The 25810-nt window shown below is 40.1% G+C and overlaps 1 long non-coding RNA gene across 1 annotated transcript in view; it reads right to left on the bottom strand.

The window, feature by feature from the left end:
- Positions 1–3022: 3022 nt before the first annotated feature.
- Positions 3023–25810, bottom strand: part of LOC124623106 — a 56146-nt gene continuing 33358 nt past the window's right edge. Inside the window, exons 2-3 of the long non-coding RNA XR_006980676.1 lie at positions 4469–4750; positions 3023–3329 (exon numbers count right to left, since the gene is read on the bottom strand). This is a non-coding gene — a long non-coding RNA (uncharacterized LOC124623106). The remainder of the gene's footprint in view (positions 3330–4468; positions 4751–25810) is intronic.

The raw sequence follows: 25810 nt of genomic DNA, 5'->3' as shown, positions 1-25810 counted from the left end.
GCAGTACCTTTTTTTCTGAAAGCAAGTTGATTTTATTCAGGATTAAAATAAACTATATTATTCCCCACTCGTTTGGTTATAAAAACCTATTTTCAAGATAATCTCCGTTCAATGCCACGGCCTTACATGACCTTATTGGGAGAGTTACTATGCTCGCATGGTACCACTCTACTGGTCGACGTCGGAGCCAACGTCTCTTTGCATCACTAACCTCCCCATTATCCACGTGCTGCTTCCTGCGCAGTGCATGCTTCGTTGAGCGAGAGAGTTGGAAATCGGAAGGTGAATGATCCGGGATGTGGGGTGGATGAGGAAGAATAGTTCAATCAAATTTTGTGAGCTCCTCTCGGGTGTGTAGACCTGCGCGAGACCATACATTGTCGTGGAGAAGGAGAAGTTCGTATAAATTTTTGTGGCGACGAACACGCTGAAGTCGTTTATTCAATTTCCTGAGATTTTCACAACACACTTCAGAGATATCGTTGCACCAAGAGGGAGAACATCAACCAAAAGTCCAAGAAGACCGTCGCCATGACTATGTGCAGTTCAGAATTTCCAAGATATTTCCTTCTGGTGTGTGTATAAAATATGATGACATGGGAATAGGAGAAGTTGAGAGTGTAAAATTCTGAGGATTACAACTTGATAATAAATTCAGTTGGGAGCAACATACTAACGAACTGCTAAAGCGCCTAAAAAGTCTGTGTTTGCAATGCGGATAATGTCAGACATAGGAGATGTAAATATAAAAAACTGGCATATTTCGCTTATTTTCACTCCATTATGTCATATGGTATCATATTTTGGGGTGACTCCCCAAACAGAGAAAAATTTTTTAGAGTACAGAAGCGTATAATAAGAGTAATGAGTACTGTAAATCCAATAACATCGTGTCGAAACCTATTCAAAGAATTGGGCACATTAACCACAGCTTCTCTGTATATTTCTTCCTTAATTAAGTTTGTTGTAAATAATACATGCCGGCCGGGATGGCCAAGCGGTTCTAGGCGCTACAGTCTGGAACCGCGAGACCACTACGATTGCAGGTTCGAATCCTGCCTCGGGCATGGATGTGTGTGATGTCCTTAGGTTAGTTAGGTTTAAGTAGTTCTAAGTTCTAGAGGCAATACTGACCTTACGACATATCTTAGCAGAAAGATTAAGGAAAGGCAAACCTACGTTTCTAGCATTTGTAGACTTAGAGAAAGCTTTTGACAATGTTGATTGGAATACTCTCTTTCAAATTCTGAAGGTGGCGGGGGTAAAATACAGGGAGCGAAAGGCTATTTACAATTTGCACAGAAACCAGATGGCAGTTATAAGAGTCGAGGGACATGAAAGGGAAGCAGTGGTTGGGAAGGGAGTAAGACAGGGTTGTAGCCTCTCCCCGATGTTGTTCAATCTGTATATTGAGTAAGCAGTAAAGGAAACAAAAGAAAAATTCGGAGTAGGTATTAAAATTCATGGAGAAGAAATAAAAACTTTGAGGTACGCCGATGACATTGTAATTCTGTCAGAGACAGCAAAGGACTGGAAGAGCAGTTGAATGGAATGGACAGTGTCTTGAAAGGAGGATATAAGATGAACATCAACAAAAGCAAAACGAGGATAATGAAATGTAGTCTAATTAAGTCGGGTGATGCTGAGGGAATTAGATTAGGAAATGAGGCACTTAAAGTAGTAAAGGAGTTTTGCTATTTGGGGAGCAAAATAACTGATGATGGTCGAAGTAGAGAGGATATAAAATGTAGGCTGGCAATGGCAAGGAAAGCGTTTCTGAAGAAGAGAAATTGGTTAACATCGAGTATTGATTTAAGTGTCAGGAAGTCATTTCTGAAAGTATTTGTATGGAGTGTAGTCATGTATGGAAGTGAAACATGGACGATAAATAGTTTGGACAAGAAGAGAATAGAAGCTTTCGAAATGTGGTGCTACAGAAGAATGCTGAAGATTAGATGGGTACATCATATAACTAATGAGGAAGTATTGAATAGGATTGGGGAGAAGAGAAGTTTGTGGCACAACTCGACCAGAAGAAGGGATCGGTTGGTAGGACATGTTCTGAGGCATCAAGGGATCACCAATTTAGTATTGGAGGGCACCGTGGAGGGTAATTATCGTAGAGGGAGACCAAGAGATGAATACACTAAGCAGATTCAGAAGGATGTAGGTTGCAATAGGTACTGGGAGATGAAAAAGCTTGCACAGGATAGAGTAGCATGGAGATCTGCATCAAACCAGTCTCAGGACTGAAGACCACAACAACAACAATAAGTTCTAGGGGACTGATGACCTTAGAAGTTAAGTCCCATAGTGCTCAGAGCCATTTGAACCATTTGAAATAATACATCTCTTTTTCCAACTAACTGCTTAGTACACAGTATCAATACTAGGAATAAGAACAATATACATAAAGATTTAAAATCACTTACTCTTGCCCAGAATGGAGTCCAGTATTCAGCATCGCATATTTTCAATAAGTTACCAGCAACCATTAAGAGTTTAGTTTCAGACAAGGTACAATTTAAACATAATTTAAAAGAATTTTTGGTGGCCAACTCCTTCTATTCCATCCATGAGTTTCTCAACAAGTGCAGTAGACCATTTTAATGAAAATTTATTATACTTTAATTTTTGACAATACAAGTAACTATCTACTGTGTGAATGATGGATGTATGGAAAGCAGATGTAAGTCTTAAGTCTATAAATAATGGAAGTTTAATTTTAAATCTTGTACATAATCTGACTGTTCTTAACTGAGGATCACTGAAGTGAATAATTTACTTTGATTTTTGACAATACTTGGTTGTAATAGCCAAGAAACTAGCGAATGTCTGGATTTAATGAAAGCAGATGTAAGTATTAAACCTGTAAATATTAGAAGTTTAAATTTAATTCACGTATATAATTTTACTGTTTATTGACTCAGGATCATTAAAATTAATGAAACTCAAGTTTTTCTAACTACATTTTTGTAATGTGTTTATCTGACATGTTCCACACGCAGGAGGATTCCCTCTTTTGTGGGTCTATGGAATGAATAATTAATCTAATCTAATGTAATCTTACCGGCTGAGAGTGTGGCTTTGAAGTTTTTCTTCGGAAGAATGGTAGTGTGGGTTGCCTTTTTGTTTCCGCTTCGAAGTGATGAATCCATGTTTCACTGCCTGTGACGAGGTTCAACAATAAACTGTCACGATCAGCCACATAACGCACAAGCAGTTCCGCACAGATGGTCCTTCGTTGCTCTTTAGGGTATTCTGTTAGGCGGCCAGGAACCCAGTAGCCACACACATCTGAGTCCCCAGCTTGCGGACGAGTGGCAGCACTACCAACAGAGAGGTAGAGTTAAACATTGAGGTGTTTGATTGTAATCAGTCGATAATTTCGAATTGCAGGAGTCACAGCTGTGTGCAGCTGGTCGACACGAGGGAGACCGGAGGGTTTGTGCGACCGTGTTGTTATGATGAGAGACACGTCGTCCAACGACTCACCGTGCCTTTGTTCACTGACAGGCCTCCGTAGGCATTCTGCAAGCGCCTATTAACATTTGCGATGCTTTGGTTTTCCGCCAAAAGAAACTGAATGATGGTACACTACTGGGCATTAAAATTGCTACACCACGAAGATGACGTGCTACAGACGCGAAATTTAACCGACAGGAAGACGACGCTGTGATATGCAAATGATTAGCTTTTCAGGGTATTCACACAAGGTTGGCGCCGGTGGCGACACCTACAACGAGCTGACATGAGGAAAGTGTCCAACCGATTTCTCATACACAAACAGCAGCTGACCGGCGTTGCCTGGTGAAACGTTGTTGTGATGCCTCGTGTTAGGAGGAGAAATGCTTACCATCACGTTTCTCACTTTGATAAAGGACGGATTGTAGCCGTTGCTCTACCCTTCAATCGATCCCTGCGAAACCCTACATTTCAGCAGGATAATGCACGACCGCATGTTGCAGGTCCTGTACGGGCCTTTCTGTATACAGAAAATGTTCGACTGCTGACCTGGCCAGCACATTCTCCAGATCTCTCACCAACTGAAAACGTCTGGTCAATGGTGGCCGAGCAACTGGCTCGTCACAATACGCCAGTCACTACTCTTGATGAACTGTGGTATCGTGTTGAAGCTGCATGGACAGCTGTACCTGTACACGCCATCCAAGCTCTGTTTGACTCAATGCCCAGGCGTATCAAGGCCGTTATTACGGCCAGAGGTGGTTGTTCCGGGTACTGATTTCTCAGGGTCTATGCACCCAAATTGCGTGAAAATGTAATCACATGTCAGTTCTCGTATAATATATTTGTGCAATGAATACCCGTGTATCATCTGCATTTCTTCTTGGTGTAGCAATTTTAATGGCCACTAGTGTATATCCTTCTACACAGTATACGGTGGATAAGTGAAATTTCATTATTTGCTATCATTCATGGAGTTGCAGAGTGTAAATGGCAAGCATACCTGCACTTGTCAATGAGGACGGCGACGCCGCGGTGGCTGCGCTTCTGCGCCGCGAGGTACAGCGCAGAGAAGCCGAGCGTGTCGCCGCAGTTGAAGTCGAGCCGCGGGCAGCGCACCAGCAGCTGCACGCAGCGCTCCAGCGCGTCCACCACTTCTCCAGGCGCCTGTCCGGCCAGCTCCAGCACCGCGCCGTGCAGAGCCGTCCGACCCCCGGCGTCCGTCACGTTGACGCGCGTCTGTGCTTGCGACAGCAGCGCCGCCAGTGCGCCCGGATTGGCCCACCTACGTCACACGACGAGCGTCACTTCAATGTCAACTGCTGCTTACTGTTAGAAACCATTTTACTGGATTTTCCATAAGTTTGATAAACACAACACATACAATTAACAGCGACTTCTTTTATCAATCATATATTCGCCTTCACTATTTACGAGGGTCACTCCAAAAGAAATGCACACTATTTTTGTAAAAATATAGTTATCATTCTGCACGTGTGAAAGTTCTACTGTGTGTAGATACATCCTTCCCGCTTGTTTTCAAACTTAGTTCAACCTGTTCCCGTGAGTGGCGCCGTCAGAGCAAGATGGCTGCAACACTTGACGTTCATCAGAAGCAACGTGCTGTCATAGAATTCCTGTGCTGTGAAAACGAGACAGTGGGCAACATCCACAAGAGGTTGAAAAAGGTGTATGGAGATGCTACTCTCGATTGCAGTACAGTTAGTCAGTGGGCAAGCAGGTTACGTGATGAAAGTTGGCACTGCAATATTGAGGATTGCCCTCGCAGCGGCAGGCCTCGTGCTGCACACATTCCAGACAATGTGCAGAGAGTTAACGAATAGGTGACTGCTGACAGACACATCACAGTGAACGAATTGTCACGCTACGTTGGGATAAGGGAAGGAAGTGTTTGCAGAATACCGAAAGTGTTGGCGTTAAAAAAGGTTTGTGCCAGGTGGGTTCCCAGAATGTTGACAGTGGCTCAGAAAGAAACAAGAAAAACGGTATGCAGCGAACTTTTGGAACAGTACGAGAATGGTGGAGATTAATTTATTGGAAGAATTGTGACAGGTGATGAAATATAGCCCCATCATTTTTCACCAGAGATGAAGAGGCAATCAATGGAGGGCCATCATGCAAATTCACCCAAGAAAAAAAAAATTCAAAACCACACCATCTTCTGGAAAAGTTATGGCTACAGTGTTTTTCGATTCCGAAGGACTCTTGCTTGTGGTCATCATGCCAAGTGGAACCACCATAAATTCTGATGAATATGTGACGACAATGAAGAATCTTCAAGTTAGACTGAATCGTGTTCGACCACATCGGCAAAAGCAGGATGTTTTGCTGTTGCATGACAATGAACGGCCACATGTCAGTCAAAAACCATGGAAGCGATCACAAAACTCGGATGGACAACACTGAAACACCCGCTCACAGTCGTGACCTGGCTCCATGTGACTATCATCTCTTTGGGAAACTGAAAGACTCTCTTCGTGGAACAAGGTATGAAGATGATGACTCCCTTGTGCACACTGCCAAACAGTGGCTCCAACAGATTGGTCCAGAATTTTAGCGTGCGGGTATGCAGGCGCAGGTTCCTGGATGGTGTAAGGCAGTTGAGATGGATGGAAATTATGTGAAGAAATGAAAATATTGGTCTTAAAGGATGCATCTACATACTGTAAAACTTTCAAACATGTAGAATAAAAGGTGGATTTAAGAAAAATAGTGTGCATTTCTTTTGGAGTGACCCTCGTACAACAGTCTGCCAACGCTGGGGTAACTTTTCGATTCAGCGACTGTAGAAATCACGTGGTGCTCAGGCGAAAAACTCATCGAGGCACGTTCGGAGCGTATTTTTATCTGGAAAGGAAGTTCCTTGAAAGGTGTTCCACAGAGAACGGGAAAGGTAGAAATCTGAGGGCGCAAGATCAAGTGAATAAGGTGGGTGCGGAATAAATTCGCAACCCAGCAACTACATACAGTTTTTTTTCAGTTGCTTTTGTCAGTTTAGCACAATCCGTGGGGGCGTTATAGTGGGGTAGCAACACTTCACGAAGTCTTCCTGGTCGATTTTTTGAATTACGTCTGCAAGGCGTCTGAGTTGTTGGCAATAAACGTCAGCTGTGATGATTACACCTCGGGGAAGCAATTGGTAGTACGCCACACCGTCGCTGCTCCACCAGATACATAATACTATTTTTTGTGGGTGCGTGCAAGTCTTTGTACGGGGAGTTGCAGCATTGTTTCTTTCTTTTCCTTATGTCAACATAAAGACGCCATTTTTCATCACCAGTAACGATACAGGAGAGGAATGTTTAGTGTTGTACACGAACCAATTGACGACCAGCAAACAGATGCACATATGGCCACCCAATGATTTTTATGATTTTGGCTTAGAGCATATGGTACACATACACCCAATTTTTGAACCTTCCCCATTGAGTGGAACCGTATCACGATGGTGGAATCCTCACAGTTCATCACATATGCCAGTTCTCGAGTGCACAGACGTGGATCATTGTGGATTAATGCGTTTAAACGATCTTCATCAAACGAAGAACCCCTTCTGTACGTGGGGTGTCACAAATGTCCAAACAATCCTCATTAAAACAAGAAAAGCTTCTTGCCATGCTCTGTCCAATGGCATTACCCCTACACATGGGGCAAATGTTTGTGCTGCTTCCACTGCTGTCATCCGTCTACTGAACTCAAACAGAAGAATACGTGGGAAATGATCCGATTCCTCCACTTGGCACTCCATTTCCCAGCGTTGACAGTTCAACTCATTATCTCCAAATGACAAAATGGCAATATGTAAACTCAAATATCAACAGTGAACTACGAATAAAAAATGACAATAGATAAATAAACCCATAGCAAGTGGAACACCAAAATGCAAAACAAAAACACTTCGAATTATTCACTAACCTATAATGATTCAGGCCATGATGAACGAAGACATCACTGGCAGCTGGTAAAAGTTGGTTTCAATTGACCACACAACCAGTTTCACGGCTTAGAGATCTATATATTTATGAACTGAAATACAACAGTATTGCAAATTTGTGCTATTATATAAGATTATTTGAAGACCTACACTCACAAAAATTGTTACATCAATGCATTATACATCAACCCAACGTTCTCAGTCAAGGTATTGCCATTCTGTGAATACTGTCAGTATTTCAAAAACTAGTCGAACGAAGGATAATTGAGAAGGTGGTCCATGTAATATTCTCTAATAATGCTGCTGGATAGATCGAATCGATATACTGGCCATTCACTGCATGAGCAAGTATCTATGAGATAAAGAAACATTGCTCATGGTTAAAACCACTTTCGAAGATGTAGCTCATAACGTAATTAACGGTGCAAATAGTGCAAGACAGAAGGTACTAAGCAGAATAAACTAGTCACTTTTACATGAAATAGAGAATGGGAAAGGAAGGGAAGAACTGGATGGGAATTCGTAGCTTCCAGCAGCACAGGGCACTGTGGTAAGTAATTATTGTAGTGCAATGGACAAAGTTGAAAATTTGTGGCGGACTGGGACTCGACCCCAGATTTACCGCTTCTCATGAGCGGTTGCCTTAACCGTTTCGGCTATCTGCACATGGTCCCTGCCCAAATCAAATTTCCAACCTATTGTACCCTGCAACAGCGTCCCTCGTTAATTAACGTGCATGCACACAATTTAAAAAAAAGCGTAGGGGGTGTGGTCTTAACTTGTGTGAGTGAGTGAGTCAGACTGGGGGTGTTTTCGCTATAATTTGGGGAGGGGGGATGTCCTTAGTTGTGTGTGTGTGTGTGTGTGTGTGTGTGTGTGTGTGTGTGTGTGTGTGTGCGCGCGCGTGTGTACGTGTGTGTGTGTGTGTGTGTGTTTGTGTGGGACAAAACATTTACTAACGTTTGTGTGCAGAGGTAATGCTACTTTACTGTGGTATTGTGGTAGGTGATCATGATTGGATATGTTGGCTGGTTTATGTGATACTATTTTTCTTGCTGTTCATCTATTATGTGTTTCATTAGTTTAAATAACGTTGGTTGCTAATATTTGTTCGGTCATTTATTATGCATTTCTTTTCTGCTATTGCCTTTTCAATTTGGAAGTTTTCTTGTAGTGTTACGAGATGATTTTTGTTATTAAATCTGTTTATTTCCATCTCCGTTTCTAATGTGGTAAGGTTGTGGTTTTCTAGTCAGAGGTTGTTCTGTAAATGTTGAGTTGCTGATTCCTCATTTCCATGCTTTTGATGCTATTCATATCTTATTTTTAATGTTCTGCTAGACTATCGTAAGCACGGAACATTACAGCTGTTACGCTGAAGTCCGTAAATACCAGATTTTTTTATATACGTCAGTGTCATCCTGGCCTGCATTGATTTATTACTTTGGTAAGCTATTTTAACCCTTGCTTCTTAAGGATGTTACCAATTCTATGCGAAGTTTGTCTCGTTATGTGGTTGTGTACCAACTTCACTGTTCAGTTTTAATGTTGTGTCCTGGTGTAGTGGTGGTTTGGTGTGTTTGTGTTGAGTATAGTGGGTCCTTAGATATGTGTGGTATTTTGGTTTGCTTGTTTTATTTTTATGTCTTCCTTGATTTTCTTATTTAATTTCGTAACTAAAGATTCATAGTATTCATTGTTTTTTCCTATCTATTGTGTCTAGCTCCTCACTGCAGCTATTTTTATGAAATGGCACTGCATTTAATCTGTGGATCATGTGTCTGACTGCTACTTGTTTCAGAAATTGCGGGTGATTTGATCACTGATGTAGTATTGTTCCTATTGTAATGGCTTTTCTGCATAAACTATTCATTGTGATAAATATATCTAGAAAGTTTATTTGCTTTGCTTGTCTTTCTCTAGGGCAAACTGTACAGTTTTGTGTAGTGTGTTTATCTGCGCACGTAGTTGTTCTGTTTTCATTTCTGGGTTATCTACCAAACGTATATTCACCAGTATAGTAGATTGTATTTTGCTGGTACTATTTTCTGAAACATTATTTCTTCTACCGTATTTTGTTAATGAAGATATTTCCTAATTTTTGTGAAAATGGGATCTTATTGGGAACTGTCCTCTTGTAAGTAGAAATTTTTATTAAATTTAAAGTAGATGTTTTGGTCAGTAATAAGGTGTAAGAGTGTGCATGTCCTTGAGATGTGTTCTTGTGTCAACTGTACGTTTCAGGTTCTTGTTCTGTTATCTTGATTGTTTCTTTGACTGGGATTGTGGAGTACATGTTCTTTACATTAACTGAGTTCAAAATAACTGTATCCAAAATATATGTGTATTTTATGCGGCAAACAGGTTTGTAAGGAAAACCATTTTGTTACAAGGACGTTGAAGGTGCTTTGAAATAAAGCAAAACATTTATGGTCTCAATAAGACTACTACGACAGTCGCAAAAGATAATATATAACCTAATTTACTTGTGTAACTTTGACTGCAGAATGGAGGCCTAACAGCAAAATAGATAAACGGTATGTGGTACCCAGTCAAGCATGTCCTGGGAGTCTTTCTCTTAGTACCAAAGTATTCACCTGAAGACGAGTCAATATATCTGTTTTAATAAACGTGTTAAATGTAATAAGCTAGTTCAAAAATGGTTCAAATGGCTCTGAGCACTATGGGACTTAACATCTTAGGTCATCAGTCCCCTAGAACTTAGAAATATTTAAACCTAACTAACCTAAGGACATCACACACATCCATGCCCGGGGCAGGATTCGAACCTGCGACCGCAGCAGTCCCGCGGTTCCGGACTGCAGCGCCTAGAACCGCACGGCCACCGCGGCCGGCAATAAACTAGTACCTAAGTATGTAGGGAGCCTACCAAGTACTCTTAATGTTGTGGTCTTCAGTCAGAAGATTGGTCTGATGCCACTCTCCATGCTTCTGTATCCTGTGCAAACCTCTTCATCTCCGACTAACTACTGCAACTTACATCCTTCTGAGTCTGCTTACTATAATCATTTCCTGGTCTCACTCTACAATTTTTACCCTCCCCTCCCGCTCCCCCCCCTCCAACGCTTCTCTCTGATACTAAATTGATGATCCCTTCATGTCTCAAAATGTGTCCTATCAATTGATCACATTTTCTGTTCAGGTTGTGCACAAATTTCTTTTCTTCCTAATTATATTCAGCACTACTCATTAGTTAAGTGATCCACCCACCTATTCTTCTCCATTTTTCCGTAGCACCGTATTTCAAAAAGTTCTATTTTCTTCTTGTCTAATTTGTTTAATCATCCATGTTTTATTTCCATATATGGCTACACTCCACATTAGTACTTACAGAAAATATTCCCTAAGTTTTAAATCTATATTCGATGTTAAAAATTTATTTTCTTCTGAAGCGCTTTTCTTGCCAGTGCCGTCCTACATTTTATATCCTGTCTACTTTGGCGATCATTTGTTATTTTGCTGCCCAATAACAAAGCTCATCTGCTACTTCAAGTGTCTATTTTCCTAATCTAATTCCTTCAGTATCCATCTTTTTAATTCGACTACATTCCATTACCCTTGTTTCGTTTTTGTTGATATTCATCTTATACCCTTCTGTCAAGACATCGTCAATCCTGCTCTTCCAAGTCCTTTGATGAATACGACAGAATTACAATGTCATTGGCAAACTTCAAAGTTTTTATTTTTTCTCCCTGAACTTTAATTCCTATATCAAATTTTTCTTTGGCTTCCTTTACTGCTTGCTCAATATACAGATTGAATAACATTGGGGATAGGCTACAACCATGTCTCACTCTCTTCTCAACCACTGCTTCCCTTTTGTGCCCTGAACTCTTGAAACTACCGTCTGGTTTCTGAACAAGTTGTAAATAGCGTTTCGCTCCCTGAATTTAATCCTACTACCATCAGAATTTCAAACAGAGTATTACAGTCTGCATTGACAAAATCTTTATGTAATTCCTACTTACCATTTACTTAATGGTGAGTATAGCTTGTATGAGCATGCAGTCAAAAGATGTGGACGAATGGAACTACAGCTTTGAATAGTTTTGGATGAAACCAGCACTGACACATGCAGGTGTGCTTGCAAACCACCAGAGATCACTGCTAGAAAAAGCATACCACCGATTCTAACTGGGTGGAACTTAAATTAAATGGATGAATAGAGTGGCGAGTTTGTGTAAGTTTTGGACGGCACCAGTACTGAACCCTGAGGAACTCACCTGGCAGCAAAGTGTACTGGCTCTGGCACCAGGCTGTCGACTTTGGGCCTGGCGCCGCTGTCGAGCAGCTGCTGCGTAAAGCACACTGGCACGTCGGGGTGTCGACAGGCCAGCTCCAGGCATGTGCAGCCCCCCAGTGCTTCGTACTGCTCATTAGGCCGTACATCATGACTCTTCAGCAGGTTGCAGAAAGCCCGCCAAGAGCGCGGCCACCAGCGGCAGGAGCCCAGTGCTGTTCTCTTCTCCCAGCCAACCCACTGGCTCCTCTTTCTGACGACGACTGACCACAACGATTCACACTCACGAAATTAGGCAAAATACAATACTCCTGGATTACGATTGGCAACGGAGGGATGCCTTCAACACTGTCTAACGGTATACTCTTTGAAGGGTCAACGACGCCTCTCCATATTTGACATCAGTTCATGCATAGAGCTATCGGCATCCTTACCAGAGCTCAACGAAGCATTTCAATGTCAGTTTGCAAATTTCTCTACTTTTCTGGAACATTGAGGACTGTTGTGACTGTCAGGTGTAGTCGACAAGGTGTTCAGAACTTAGCCTGGGTTTCGTCCAATGGGGAGGGGGCGTCAGTGTTGGGACTTCGTCAACGGTAGATGTGTATCGACTGAGCAAGCCACGAAAGTAATGAACTGGCAGAAACGATATCAGTGAACGGTTTTAAGTGTCAAGGACCGTGAAGTAATAAGTGAGATTTGTGAAAGTTGGCCTCGCTTAAATTGTTTAATGGTAAAGGGAGAAACTTGGCCGACGGTTAGCACTACTACGAACAACCTTGTGAAACACACCTTCCACCTGATGATGATTAACCATCGAAAACAGTCGTGGATGAAATAAAACTTGGCACAAAATTATATATTTCTTTTAATTCAATTTTATGCAAAGCATTTCGACGAAGGACCCAATCGTCATCACGTGAAGAGAACTGTGTTGTTATGTGTAAAGTAATTGACTCGGCTGAACACCCCAAAGCACGCCAGTAATCAGTCACGCAGAGAAAAACTGAGATATGGGATCAGCTTTGTGTCCAGCAAGGTATTCAGCACAGCATCTTTGGTGTTTTAACACGTAGAGAACCGTTACAAACAGAGTAACGTTTTCAGCGAGAACCTGAGACGCTCACAGATAGCTTATTCAGTGAGACCACTGTCCTTGAAAGGCAAGGACGCTAGTTTAAGTCCTCTCAAGTTTAGTGTCAACAAGTCATGAACTATCTTTGCAGGGTACGCTACACTACACAGTGAAAAGATCGCAATGATAATATAGTATTACTCAGCTCTAAAATCAGTGTTACACTTGAGGCCACCGAAGAGAGTCTCCTTTTTACTACATCTGTCAGTAAGAATAATGTAAGGGCTCCGGATTGCAGTGTTTGAGTTAGTGCGTTGAAGAAAATTCCAGGATAGAAAGGTGCCAGGAATATTCCATACATATTATGGCTTTCAGCAGCTTTAAAATAGGCGCTTTCCAAGAAACAAAAATGAGAAAGATATTTAAGACATTCCAATGTGAAGCTATTACCAATAGCTCTAGGTTACTGAAGACTAAGTAAAGGAAAGTGCAAGGAAATACGAGAGATCCTCTAGCTCTTCCTCACTGACGTCTGCGCTTAATTCAAAAGGTAACAGCGGTCGCAAGACGTACTAGGAGAACCTTCTCCTGTGTTGCTGTAGAGAACCAGCGGTTATTGCTTGATGTTCTTTCCAAAACTTGAATTTACGCAATGAAAAGCACAAAAATATCAAGAGAAGACAGAATATCACTAGTACTGGAAGTATTAGAAAATGGAGAGGACGACAGTCACATGTGATGGATGGCACTTGGCACGCCAAACAATATCGAGAGTGGTGTGAAAATCTACAGAATGAAGGAGGCCACATTTCTCTAGTGCAGCTTGAAAAGGAACTAAAAAAATGTTGTAATTTAATCTCAAAGATACAAGAAGAAAATTCGTTCAACTGTCATACCAGAGGAATACTCTAAAAAACTTTTTTATCATTGAGAGACAAAGGGCTAATTTCGAGATACTTTTATTAGTTCTAGTATTAACTACCTTTTTTGTTCTGATGTGTTGGCGTAAAGACGTACTGTATAGTTTCATGTTTACGTGTGTGTTAAATGATGACAAGTAAAGCATGGAGATCTCCATCAAACCAACCTCAGGACTGAAGACCACAACAACAACAAATGATGAAAAATGTGTTTTATAATTTCTATCAAGATCAAGCCTAAATCTCATACCTATGAAGTACAAATTATTCTGTTAATTCGAGAAGGCGAATTTTAGATGGAGGCGACGATCTTTACGACGGCGCTGCTCAACAATAGACGTACGTGATTGTGCTCACTACTTTCCTTTGGTGGCCGCTAAGATTAATTTCGATGTGTTTTTGCCGAGACATTCAGAACCTGCAATCTTCCTTTTCGTATAAAAATAGGAGTCCGATTAAAAAAGAAATATTCTTAAATTTAAATAATTGCAATTCTTTTACCCAGGCCACGGGGAATGATAGAAAGTACGTGCCTCCACCCTGATTGTACGTTCGCAATTTCCGAGTGTGTTACGACGTAATTATTTTACACACACAAAAAAGATAGATCTTTCTCATCAGATAGCAACCACTCGTACGCGAATGTACGTACCCTCTGAATGTGTCTAGTCAGTCGTGCTCATTGTTCTAAAACTTTTCTGTAAATATTCTGTGCATTGCATCTCCGCAATTAATTTTTGTTTATGCCGCAAATCGCACTTCACGCGAAATATTTATTACGTAAGTTTCAGGCTCCATTTAATGTCAAAAAATTTCGAAGTACGGCTGATTAAGCAAACCGCTACAATAATTTCATATCTCTACATCTACAATAACAAAAACCAATAACAAAAAACAAAAAACTATAACAGAGAGAGGGTACGTTACAAGCTCCGGATTTTTAGTGGCACGTAACGAATATATTAACTAAGCAACTTAATTATTTTGCAGATGATAAAGCTTTGTGATTGCCCCTCGTAGATATTCAACATAGTGTAGTTGGCCAGTCAATAATTCTGAATTTTAAACCTATGTGCAACTTACAAAATTATGCAATTTACATAAAATAAACTTATATATACGTAATTCTCTAGAAATAGTTATTCTTTTTAGTAACTCGGTAATATTACTGTAAAATAAATTTGAATTTACATAAAAATTCTATCAAACTAAGAATAATTTCTGGTAATGTAACATTTTAATTTACAATGCTGGGATATGACAGCAAGCATAGTACAAGTATCAGAGAGGGTATAAGACAGGGATGTAGTTTTTCGCCTCTACTGTTCCATCAATCATATTTATCAAAGAAGAAATGATGGAAATAAAAAGGAAGCTCAAAAGTGGCATAAACTCAGAGTGAAATTATACCGATGATAAGATAAACTGCCTCCCCCCCCTACATGAACCATGGACCTTGTCGTTGGTGGAGAGGCTTGCGTGCCTCAGCGATACAGATAGCAGTACCGTAGGTGCAACCACAATGGAAGGGTCTCTGTTGAGAGGCCAGACAAACGTGTGGTTCCTGAAGAGTGGCAGCAGCCTTTTCAGTAGTTGCAGGGGCAACAGTTTGGATGATTGACTGATCTGGCCTTGTAACACTAACCAAAACGGCCTTGCTGTGCTGGTACTGCGAACGGATGAAAGCAAGGGGAAACTACAGCCGTAGTTTTTCCCGAGGGCATGTAGCTGTTACTGTATGGTTAAATGATAATGGTATCCTCTTGGGTAAAATATTCTGGAGGTAAAGTAGTCCTCCATTCGGATCTCCGGGCGGGGATTACTCAAAAGAACGTCGTTATCAGGAGAAAGAAGACGCGTTCTACGGATCGGAGCGTGGAATGTCAGATACCTTAATCGTGCAGTTTGGTTAGAAAATTTAAAAAGGGAAATGGATAGGTTGAAGTTAGAGATTTAAAAAGGGAAATGGATAGGTGGGATAGATAGATAGATAGATAGATGGATAGATAGAGTGGGAATTAATGAAGTTCGGTTGCAGAAGGAGCAAGACTTCTGGTCTGGTGAATACAGGGTTATACACACAAAGTCAAATAAGGGTAACTCAGAAGTAGGTTTAATAATGAATAAAAAAATAGGAGCGCAGATAAGCAACTATGAACAGCATAGTGAAGCCCTCTCCTATCACAGTAGTACAAGTTTATTGCCAACTAGCTCCGCAGAGATTGGGAAATGTATGATACGATAAAAGAAATTATCACATAGTTCAAAAAGACGAAAATTTAATTGTCATTGGGGGACTGGAATTCGATAACAGGAAAAGGAAGAGAAGGAAAAATAGTAGGTGAATATGGGGGTAAGGAATGAAAGAGGATGCCTGGTAGAATTTTCCACAGAGCATCAGTTAATCATAGCTAACACTTGGTTTAAGAATCATGAAAGGAGGTTGTGTACGTGGAAGAAGCCTGAAGACACTAGAAGGTTTCAGATAGATTATGTAACGGTAAGACAGAGATTTAGGAACCAGGTTTTAAATGGTAAGAGATTTCCCGGGGCAGATGGTGACTCTGACCACAATTTATTGGTTATGAACTGTGGATTAAAACTGAAAGACCTGGATGAACTGAAAGAACTAGAAGATGCAGAGACTTTGAGAGAGAGCATTAGGGAACGACTGACAAGAACAGGGGAAAGAAATACAATAGAAGAAGATTGGGTAGCTTCGAGAGATGAAATAGTGAAGGCAACAAAGGATCAAGTAGGTAAAAAGACTAGAGCTAGTAGAAATCCTTGGGTAACAAAAGATATATTGTATTTAATCAATGAAAGGAGAAAATATAAAAATGCAGTAAATGAAGCAGGCAAAAAGAAATACAAACGTCTCAAAAATGAGATCGACAGGAAGTGCAAAATGGCTAAGCAGGGATGGCTAGAGGACAAATGTAAGGATGTAGAGGCATATATCACTAGGGATAACGTAGATACTGCCTACAGGAAAATTAAAGAGACCTTTGGAGAAAAGATAACCACTTGTATGAATATCAAGAGCTCAGATGGAAAACCAGTTCTAATCAAAGAAGGGAAAGGAGAAAGGTGGGAGGAGTTATAGAGGCTTTATACAGGGGCGATGTACTTGAGGGCAATATTATGGAAATGGAAGAAGACGTAGATGAAGATGAAATGGGAGATATGATACTGCCTGAAGAATTTGACAGAGCACTGAAAGACTTAAGTCGTAACAAGGCCCCGAGAGTGGACAGCATTCCATTAGAACTACAGAAAGTCTCAAGAGAGAGCCAGACGTGACAAAACTCTACCATCTATTGATCAAGATGTATGAGAAACGCGAAATATCCTCATACTTCAAGAAGAATATAATAACTCCAATCCCAAAGAAAGCAGATGTTGACAGGAGTGAAAATTACCGAACTACAGATTAATAAGCCACTGCTGCAAAATACTAACACGAATTCTTTACAGACGACTGGAAAAACTGGTAGAAACCGACATCGGAGAAAATCAGTTTGGATTTCGTAGAAATGTTGGAACACGCCAGCCAATACTGACCCTACGATTTATCTTAGAAAATAGATTAAGCAAATGCAAACCTACGTTTCTAGCATTTTTAGACTTTGAGGAAACTTTTGACAATGTTGACTAGAATACTCTCTTTCAAATTCTGAAGGTGGCAGGAGTAAAATAAAGGGAGCGAAAGACTATTTAAAATTTGTACAGAAACCAGATGGTAGTTATAAGAGTCGAGGGGCATGAAAGGTAAGAAATGATTGAGAAGGAAGTGAGACAACGTTGTATCATATCCCTGATGTTATTCGATTGATATATTGAGCAAGTAGTAAAGGAAACAAAAGAAAAATTCGGAGCAGGAATTAAAATCCATGGATAAGAAATAAAAGCTTTGAGATTTGCCAATGTCATTGTAATTCTGTCAGAGATAGCAAAGGACCTGGAAGAGCAGTTGAACGGAATGAACAATGTCTTGAAAGGAGGGTATAAGATGAACATCAACAAAAACAAAACGAGGGTAATGGAATGTAGTAGAACTAAAAGAGACGATGCTAATAAAAGTACGCGAGTAAGTCAATTATTATGTGCAATTTAGTTCTATTTTTATTTTGGTAGTACTGTCGTTTTACGTTGATGACGAATGCTTTGTTTATTTGTCGTTATATGTTTGCAATTTTCAAGCTCTTAGGTTAGTTTCCTTATCGTTGTCGTGCTGTTAATCATGGCTGCTCCAGCGTCTATTTGCACCAAAGAAGAGCAACATTCAGTGATCCGTTTTTTGTGGTCGGAAGGCGTGTCAGGGAAAAAATTCATCGAAGACTTTCGGTACAGTACAGGAACAGTGTTTTGACACAACGGAGTGTCTACGAATGCATTGAAGAATTCCGAAATGGTTGCACAAGTATTAAGCACGATGAAGGAGCCGGGCGACCGTTTACCGCCACAAATTAAGAAACGACTGAGCGTTCATGTGAAATGATTCTCTTAGACAGACGATTGACTATTGACGAAGTGGCACATCATCTGCAAATTAGCCACGTTCTGCCTTCGAAATCATCCACAAAGGACTTGGGTTTCATAAAGTTTGTGCAAGATGGGTCCCGAAAAAAACTCAGACAGTTGCACAAACAAACGCACTTGGACATCTGCGGAAAACATTTGGGTCGCTATGATGAGAAGAAGAAAATTTTGTTAAGGTAGAATAAAGATATAGGTTTTAGGAAGTCTTTACGATGGTATTTGTCTGGAGTGTTGCCATGTATGGAAGTGAAACATAGGCGATAAATAGTTGAAACAAAAAGAGACCAGAAGCTTTCAAAATGTGGTACTACAGAAGAATATTGAAGATTGGATGGGTAGATCACACAACTTTATGAGGAGTTACTGAACAGAATCGGGGAGACAAAAAATTTGTGGCAAAACGTGACAAAAAGAAGGGATCGGTTGATAGGACACATTCTGAGACATCAAAGGATCACAAATTTAGTATTGGAGGGAAGTGTGGGGGGTAAAAATCGTAGAGGGAGAGCAAGAGATGAATAAAGTAAGCAGATTCAGAAGGTTCTAGGTTGCGTAGTTATTCGGAGGTTTAGAGGGTCGCACAGGATAGAGTAGGATGCATAGCTGCATCAAACCAGGCTCTGGACTGAAGCATACAAAATCAATAACAACAGCAACAACAACAAGATAAACCTATGACACTGGTATATCAGTGAAATTGAGGAAGAATCGCAGGACCTATTGAATGGAATGAACAGTCTAATCTGAGAACACACTATGGACTGAGACTAAACCAAAGGAAGACGCAAGTAAGGAGGAGTATCAAAACTGAGGCTCACACAGTACATGAACTGAAGGAATTCTGCTACTTTGGAGGCAAAGTAACACATGACAGACGAAGCAAAGGGGACGTAAGGAGCAGACAGCAGACGCGAAGGAGGATTTCCTAGGCAAAAGAAGTCAATTAGTATCAAACGCTGACCTTAACTTGAGGAAGAAATGTTTGAAGATGAATGTCTGGAGTACGGGACAGTGCTGAAGAGAATCATGGACTGTGGAAAAAACTGGAAAAGGAAAGAGCAGAAGTGCTTGAGATATGGTGTTGTGGAAATATGATGGAAGTTAGCTGGACTGATAAGACAAGGAATGTGGAGGTTCTCTGCAGCATTGTCGAGGGGAGAAACGTATGGAAAACAATGGGAAGAGACAAAATGACATGGGATGTGTTAATACATCAAGGAAAAAACTGCATGGTACTTGGGGGTGCAGTAGAGATTTAAACTGTAGTGGAAGACAGAGACTGCAATGAAATGTTAAAGACGTTGGATGAAAATAATACTTTGTGATGAAGTGGTTGACACAGGACACGAATTCATGCTGGACAGCATGAAACCAATCAGAAACTAATGACTCAATATACAGGGTGAGTCACTAACTATTGTCACCTAGAATAACTCCGAAAGTATGATAGTATCTGAAACGTTTGTGGGACAAATTTTACATGGGACAACGGGGGCCTGAATATGACGTTGCTGTTTTGTTTCTAGGTGGGGTCGCGTCAGAGATATGAAGGTCAACTTTTTTTATGGGATGCTATAGTTTGGTTCTTCTTTTCTGATAGTGGCTATCGGGAGGAATCCAATGATGTGTAACAGTAAGGTCTTTGAAGGTCAACGAAGTCAAAAAGGTGGCATGAACGTCCATTTGCAGAAGTGTTCGAAGTGATGACCATGGTATCAATGCAGTGCTGCAATCTTCTTATCATGGATTGAGTGGTATTCCTTATCATTTTGGCACTTGTCGAAGCATATGCGCTGACAATTTTCTCTCGTATATCGTGCAAATAGTAAATATTCTCCGAATACGGTGTATCCATCTCAGCGTGCCATTGACATTTCAACACCATTCTACGGTTTCGGAATACAACGCTAATAGGAACGGTAAGACCAATAACGTCGAATCAAGCGAATGTGAATGATGTATTCCTTCGAAGAACAAGTCGATCTGCTTCTCATTTACGGAGAATGCTAACGAAATTCAATGAGAGCTAGAGGATTTTCATGGATGACACTCTTGTACACAAGGAAGTCTCAATGCTAGAAAATTATAGCGAACGGAGGAAGACTCATAGAGGCTCGACGCTCGATCCAGAGTTTGCCAGTTGACCCTCAACGAACAGAAATATAATTTATTGCGTATACATGGACGAAAGACCCATTATTATATGATTACAAGATTTCAGAACAGTCACTACAAGCAGCTACTTCCATGAAATATTTAGGAGCATGCGAACAAAACGATTAAAAAGTAATCGCAGGAATGGCAAATGCCAGACTGAAACTAATATTAAGAATCCTCAGGAAACATAATCCACTCAAATCGGAGGTAGCTTACAAAACCTTCGTTCGACCAATACTTGACTATTGCTCGTTAGTCTGGAATCCGTACCAGACGGAATTTATAAAGGAGATATACAAGATCCAAAGAAGAATAGCGCGTTTCGTTACACGTCCATTTAGTAAACGCTAAAGCGTGATGGATATGCTCAGTCAGTACCAGTGGCAGAGGCTGCAAGATAGGCAGTCTGCATCACAATGTGGTTTACTGTTAAAATTCTAAGAGCAGATGTTGCTAAAAGAGTCAACCAATATATTACTCCCTTCTACATATGCATCGAGAAAAGACGGTACACATAAAATTAGAAATACTGGAGGGCGAACGGAGGTTTACGAAGAATCGTTCTTCCGGCGAACGATCTGCAACTGGAACAGGAAAGGGGAAAATGACAGTGGTACACAAAGTACCTTCCGACACATACCGGAGTATAGATGCAGATGAAGAAGGAAAAAATCCTTTAAGGAAATACATCAGCTACCAACTGTTTTAAATCTTTATTATATTCTCTTGGACCAGCTATAGGGGCCGAAGGGCGTTCGTATACTGGAGACATTACAAGTGGTTTCATTCATTTCTTTATTGTAGCGTCATGAAATTATCTGGAAAGAGGGAGAGGTTTCTTTACATTCATTCATTTACACAGCCGTGTCACTGACCGTTTTTCGCAGATTTATTTCAAGATATACGATCAATATATTAGTTTGAAATGCTACTTATCTGCTCGTTAGTGGACCAGTGCTCGTTTTAGCATGTTACAAATATTCAGTGTTTTAGATACTATAATCACTTTTTGTGCGAGACGAAAACCGTAAGTAGCATGGTCTAACAAACGACTGTGCTTCTCAGATAAGTTTTGTTGCCGATAACGAGTTTACTTTTGTCATGATGTTTGCTGCAGCGTAGCACAAGAGTCTTTAAATACATTTATAGTTTGTGGAACACTTTAATGAATATACTGTAATGTATGCTAAGATTTTTCCCGTTGCATTTACGGAAGGAGCATAAAAATGGCTCTGAGCACTATGGGACTTAACAGCTGTGGTCATCAGTCCCCTAGAACTTAGAACTACTTAAACCTAACTAACCTAACTACAGCACACAACACCCAGCCATCACGAGGCAGAGAAAATCCCTGACCCCGCCGGGAATCGAACCCGGGAACCCGGGCGTGGGAAGCGAGAACGCTACCGCACGACCACGAGATGCGGGCAAAACTGTGTGCCCGACCGAGCATAAAAGAAGGATTGCTTGTTTGTCACTCTGAAAGATGTTGTTAGTTTAATTTTATCTTCACGGTCTCTATGTGATACACAAGTAGGGATCTGAAGAATGTGATAAATAGAGGTCCGAAGAATATTCAAGATATTTCTGCGCTGATAGCTGGTTCTCAAAATTTTCTAAGTAGACTTTGGCGAGGTGTACAGTGTCTTTCTTCCAAAGTTGCCAATTAAGATTAGTCAATGCTTCTGCTACATGTCGTCACCATTCTGACAAGCATTTGCTCGATGTTCACTGTTAGCCCAATTTTATATGCATCCCACACACTAGAGCAATGTCCTAGTTTGAATGGTACAAATATTCAATTTCCGATTCATTACTCAAGTAGTCGAAGGTTACTACATTTATAATGGCTTGTGTAGTTTAACATTTCTATTAATGAAAAGTTAGATAGCCACTACATGCACAAGGCTGACACTTTGATAAGGTTTGTCGTCCTTCGTTATTGTTTTTTTTTTATTAAACTTCCTCATAGATATCTGCATTATCTGCGAAAACTCTAAGTGTGCAAATAACTCTATTTGATAAGCCACTCTGTAGAGGAATGGCCGTATCACACTGCCATGGGCCGCAGAAGACTTTACTTCAGTTTAATAGCAGACTCTTCACCATGCATTCTACCAGCGCAGAAATTTTAAGTTCAGTCGAAAGCCTAGATGTATGTAAAATAAGATCGTATTTTCTTTTGTAGAGATTGGTGAGTTGTTGAACCGATAGATTTCCGAAACTCCAGGAACACCGAATCGACCTGATTACGCCTGTACATGGATAAAGTACGTGAAGAACGTGAGATGTAATCATCATGAAAGACGTTTTCAAAATTCAGCATTTTGTTCCGTTCATCTATCTTGGCCCAGGTGTGATATCAGAACTCAGAACATTTTGTAGCATTTTGCTACAAACAGAGGCGAGCTATACAGAATGGAAGCTCTGTGGATTAATTACGCTGTCCTTTTGTGTATAGGTATCACCAGACAGTGAGTCCTATGACTTAAATAAAACAAAAAGCCAAATAGTTTATTAAAAAAGTTACTGGTTTCGGGGTACTGACCACTATAAGACCTATTTTTTAAGTTCTAAGGTTCCATAAGCTAAAAAGAAATATAAATGCGTGGTAATAATACAAAAATTGACAGAGCACGTTTCCACCAGCACAAAGCAGTCACAGAATGGGAATTTTAAGTGTAGTTGAGTGAGTGGAACTAAAAAATTACAGGTCCATTAATGTTAAGACTATTCAGGTATACATATCCTGTAAACTGACTCGTTCCACATCATTTCGATAAAGAATCGTTCATATGATCCGTAGAATATGTAAACAGTTAAGGGAACACTGCCTTAGCGTAACACTCTCCGTGCAGGCGAGTGGAGTAAACCCTTAAAAGAAAATCAGTTGGGTTGGATGACCGCAAAGTGGCAGTCGCACTATCCAACTATACTTACGCAGTCCTCGTAAGGTGGCCAGCTGAATATTCCCAATTACCAGTAGTACAGCCCCAGATCAAGGTCAGATATACCGATGCCGAACCCGGAGAATAGAATGGTTAAGAATAAATGGAATTAAGAATAAATGGATTGTTCATACAATTAAGGCAGCAACATGGAATGTCAGAAGTTTAGCAAACGAAGAAGAAGAGCTGGCAGAAATTTTAAAAAGGCCAAGGTAGACACAGCTTCCATAACAGAAACAAAGATAAAGTTACAGGGTAATAAATATGGGGGACAATATTTGATTTTATATAGCGGAACACGAAAACAGGAGAGAGCAAGTAAAGAGGTTGCCATTTACGTACATAAGCGATGAGAAAAGAGAACTATAGTGTACAGTTTTATAAATGATTATAGTTTTAACTGTCAAGGAAGAGAAAAAACTTGACTCTCATTGCGGAAAAAAGAACAGCCTATAGATTTCTATGACAAACTGCAAACGGTTTTGGACAAGTATAACAATACGCATCAATACTATTAAACGGAGATTTAAACGCAAGGGTAAGGAATAAACCTATCCCAAGGACTGTGGGAACAATGGTACAAAATACCTTAAATAACAATGGACTGTTGCTTAGAGATTTTGTTTCTTTTAACAAACTAAGGAAGATAAGTACATTCTTCCGCAAAAAAAGAACAAAAAATCCTCAAATATACATGTCCAGCTCGAGGATTTAAGTCTCTTATTGACTACATTATGACTAATGAAAAATTAGAAAGCAAAGTAAGAGACACTAGAGTGTACGGTGGATATAACATGGTTTATGACCATTTCTTGGTGATATCTCAAATAGATACGTACACGAAATGCAGAAAGAACAAAAAGTTTTCAGAAGAAAAAATGAAGGAAGAAATCTAAAAAGTATCTCCACTACATGAACAAAGCATACCAGGCCTGTACCAGAATAAACTTAATAAAGAACTAGAGAAGAAAGAAGAAGCGGAAGAAGTAGAGAAGGAATGGAAAAATATAGAAACTTTAGTTAAGAAAGCTGCTGAAGAAGCCTTAGGAAAAAAGAAAACGAAACGAAGGAAGAAGGAGTTAAAAATTCAGACACCAGATTCAGATAAAGTTACAGGGAAAAATCAAGACACTTACTTTAAGCATCTAAATGAAGCAATAGAGGAGAAACATGAAATTTACGGACAAGAGAGAAATGCTACAAGTCGAGGAGTTAAACGAGCTCATCAAGAAGCTTGGGATAGGTTTATAAGCGTAATAGAAGAAGATAGTCACGAAAAGCGAGTGATAGCTCGTAAAACAATGAAATTGCTAAATTAGACGGAAAAAGTGGATGCTCAAATAAATAACATCCAATAAGCAAAATGGATAGAACATGACAAGAAGTTGTGGCATGAACGAAGGTGCTTCACAGAGAATATTGACGAATTAAGACAGGCCCCCAACTTTGTTCTTTTTCAACTTAAAGAAAAGCTTCTGATATTATGACTGGATGGTATAAATGCCGAGTTGCTAAATTATGGAGACACAAAGAAAATTACTGCATTTATTTAGTACCGTACATGCTGCAGAAAGGGACCTGTTCCAGAGGCATGGTAACAAGCGAAGGTTATTTAAAAAAGGAGACCATAATAGCTGCGACGACTATAGAGGTCTCAGCTTACTGGACACCGCTTACAAGGTTTATGCAGGAACAGTGAATAAGAGGTTAAATATTGTAGCTGAGAATTTATTAGGCGAAGAAAAAACGAGATTTCGGAGGGACAGATGACAACAGATGCAGTGTTTATAATAAAACAAATAGTCTAAAGACAGAAAGAGTACAAAAGGGAAACCCATTTAGCGTTCATCGATTTTATTAAAGCATTCGATAGTGTTGATAGAAAGAAACTGAGTAAAATTATGAGGAAAAGAGGATATCCACAACACCTAATAAAAGTTTTAAAAAGTCTGTACAAACACACGTTCGTAATTTTAAATATAAATGGCATAATAACGAAGCCTTTAGCCACAAACAAAGGAATAAAACAAGGGTGCAGCTTTTCATTTGGCTTTTTAACCTTTATTTAGTTGTCGAAATTCGGAAATCGAAAGAGATTTTTAACGGGGGAATTAAGGTTAACAGTAATTCCCATTTGAATTGCATTTTATATGAAGACGACGCCACACTGCTCGAGGATAATGAAGATGATCTACGAAGGGGAATATTAGTAGGTAAGGTTTGTGAAGAGTGTCATTTGACAAGTTCAGAAAAGAAGACAAAATCAATGGCTTTCAAAGGGAAATATCCTATACGGACAAAGTTTGTGATCAACAATAAAACAGTAGAACAACTCAAAGATTTTAACTATTCATACTGTGACGTCCCATTGAAGTATAGCTATGACATAGAGAGGAAATTAGCAAAGTTTAGGAATATAGGAGGAACAGTAAATAGAAGTCTAAAAACTAAGACGAGGAAAGAAACAAGACTGAAAATTTATAAGAC

This window comes from Schistocerca americana, chromosome 7, assembly GCF_021461395.2.
Source record: "Schistocerca americana isolate TAMUIC-IGC-003095 chromosome 7, iqSchAmer2.1, whole genome shotgun sequence".
In the NCBI taxonomy this organism is placed as follows: Eukaryota; Metazoa; Arthropoda; class Insecta; order Orthoptera; family Acrididae; genus Schistocerca; species Schistocerca americana.
Note: the sequence above shows the minus strand (reverse complement) of the source record. Positions and strands in the feature narration are given on the sequence as shown.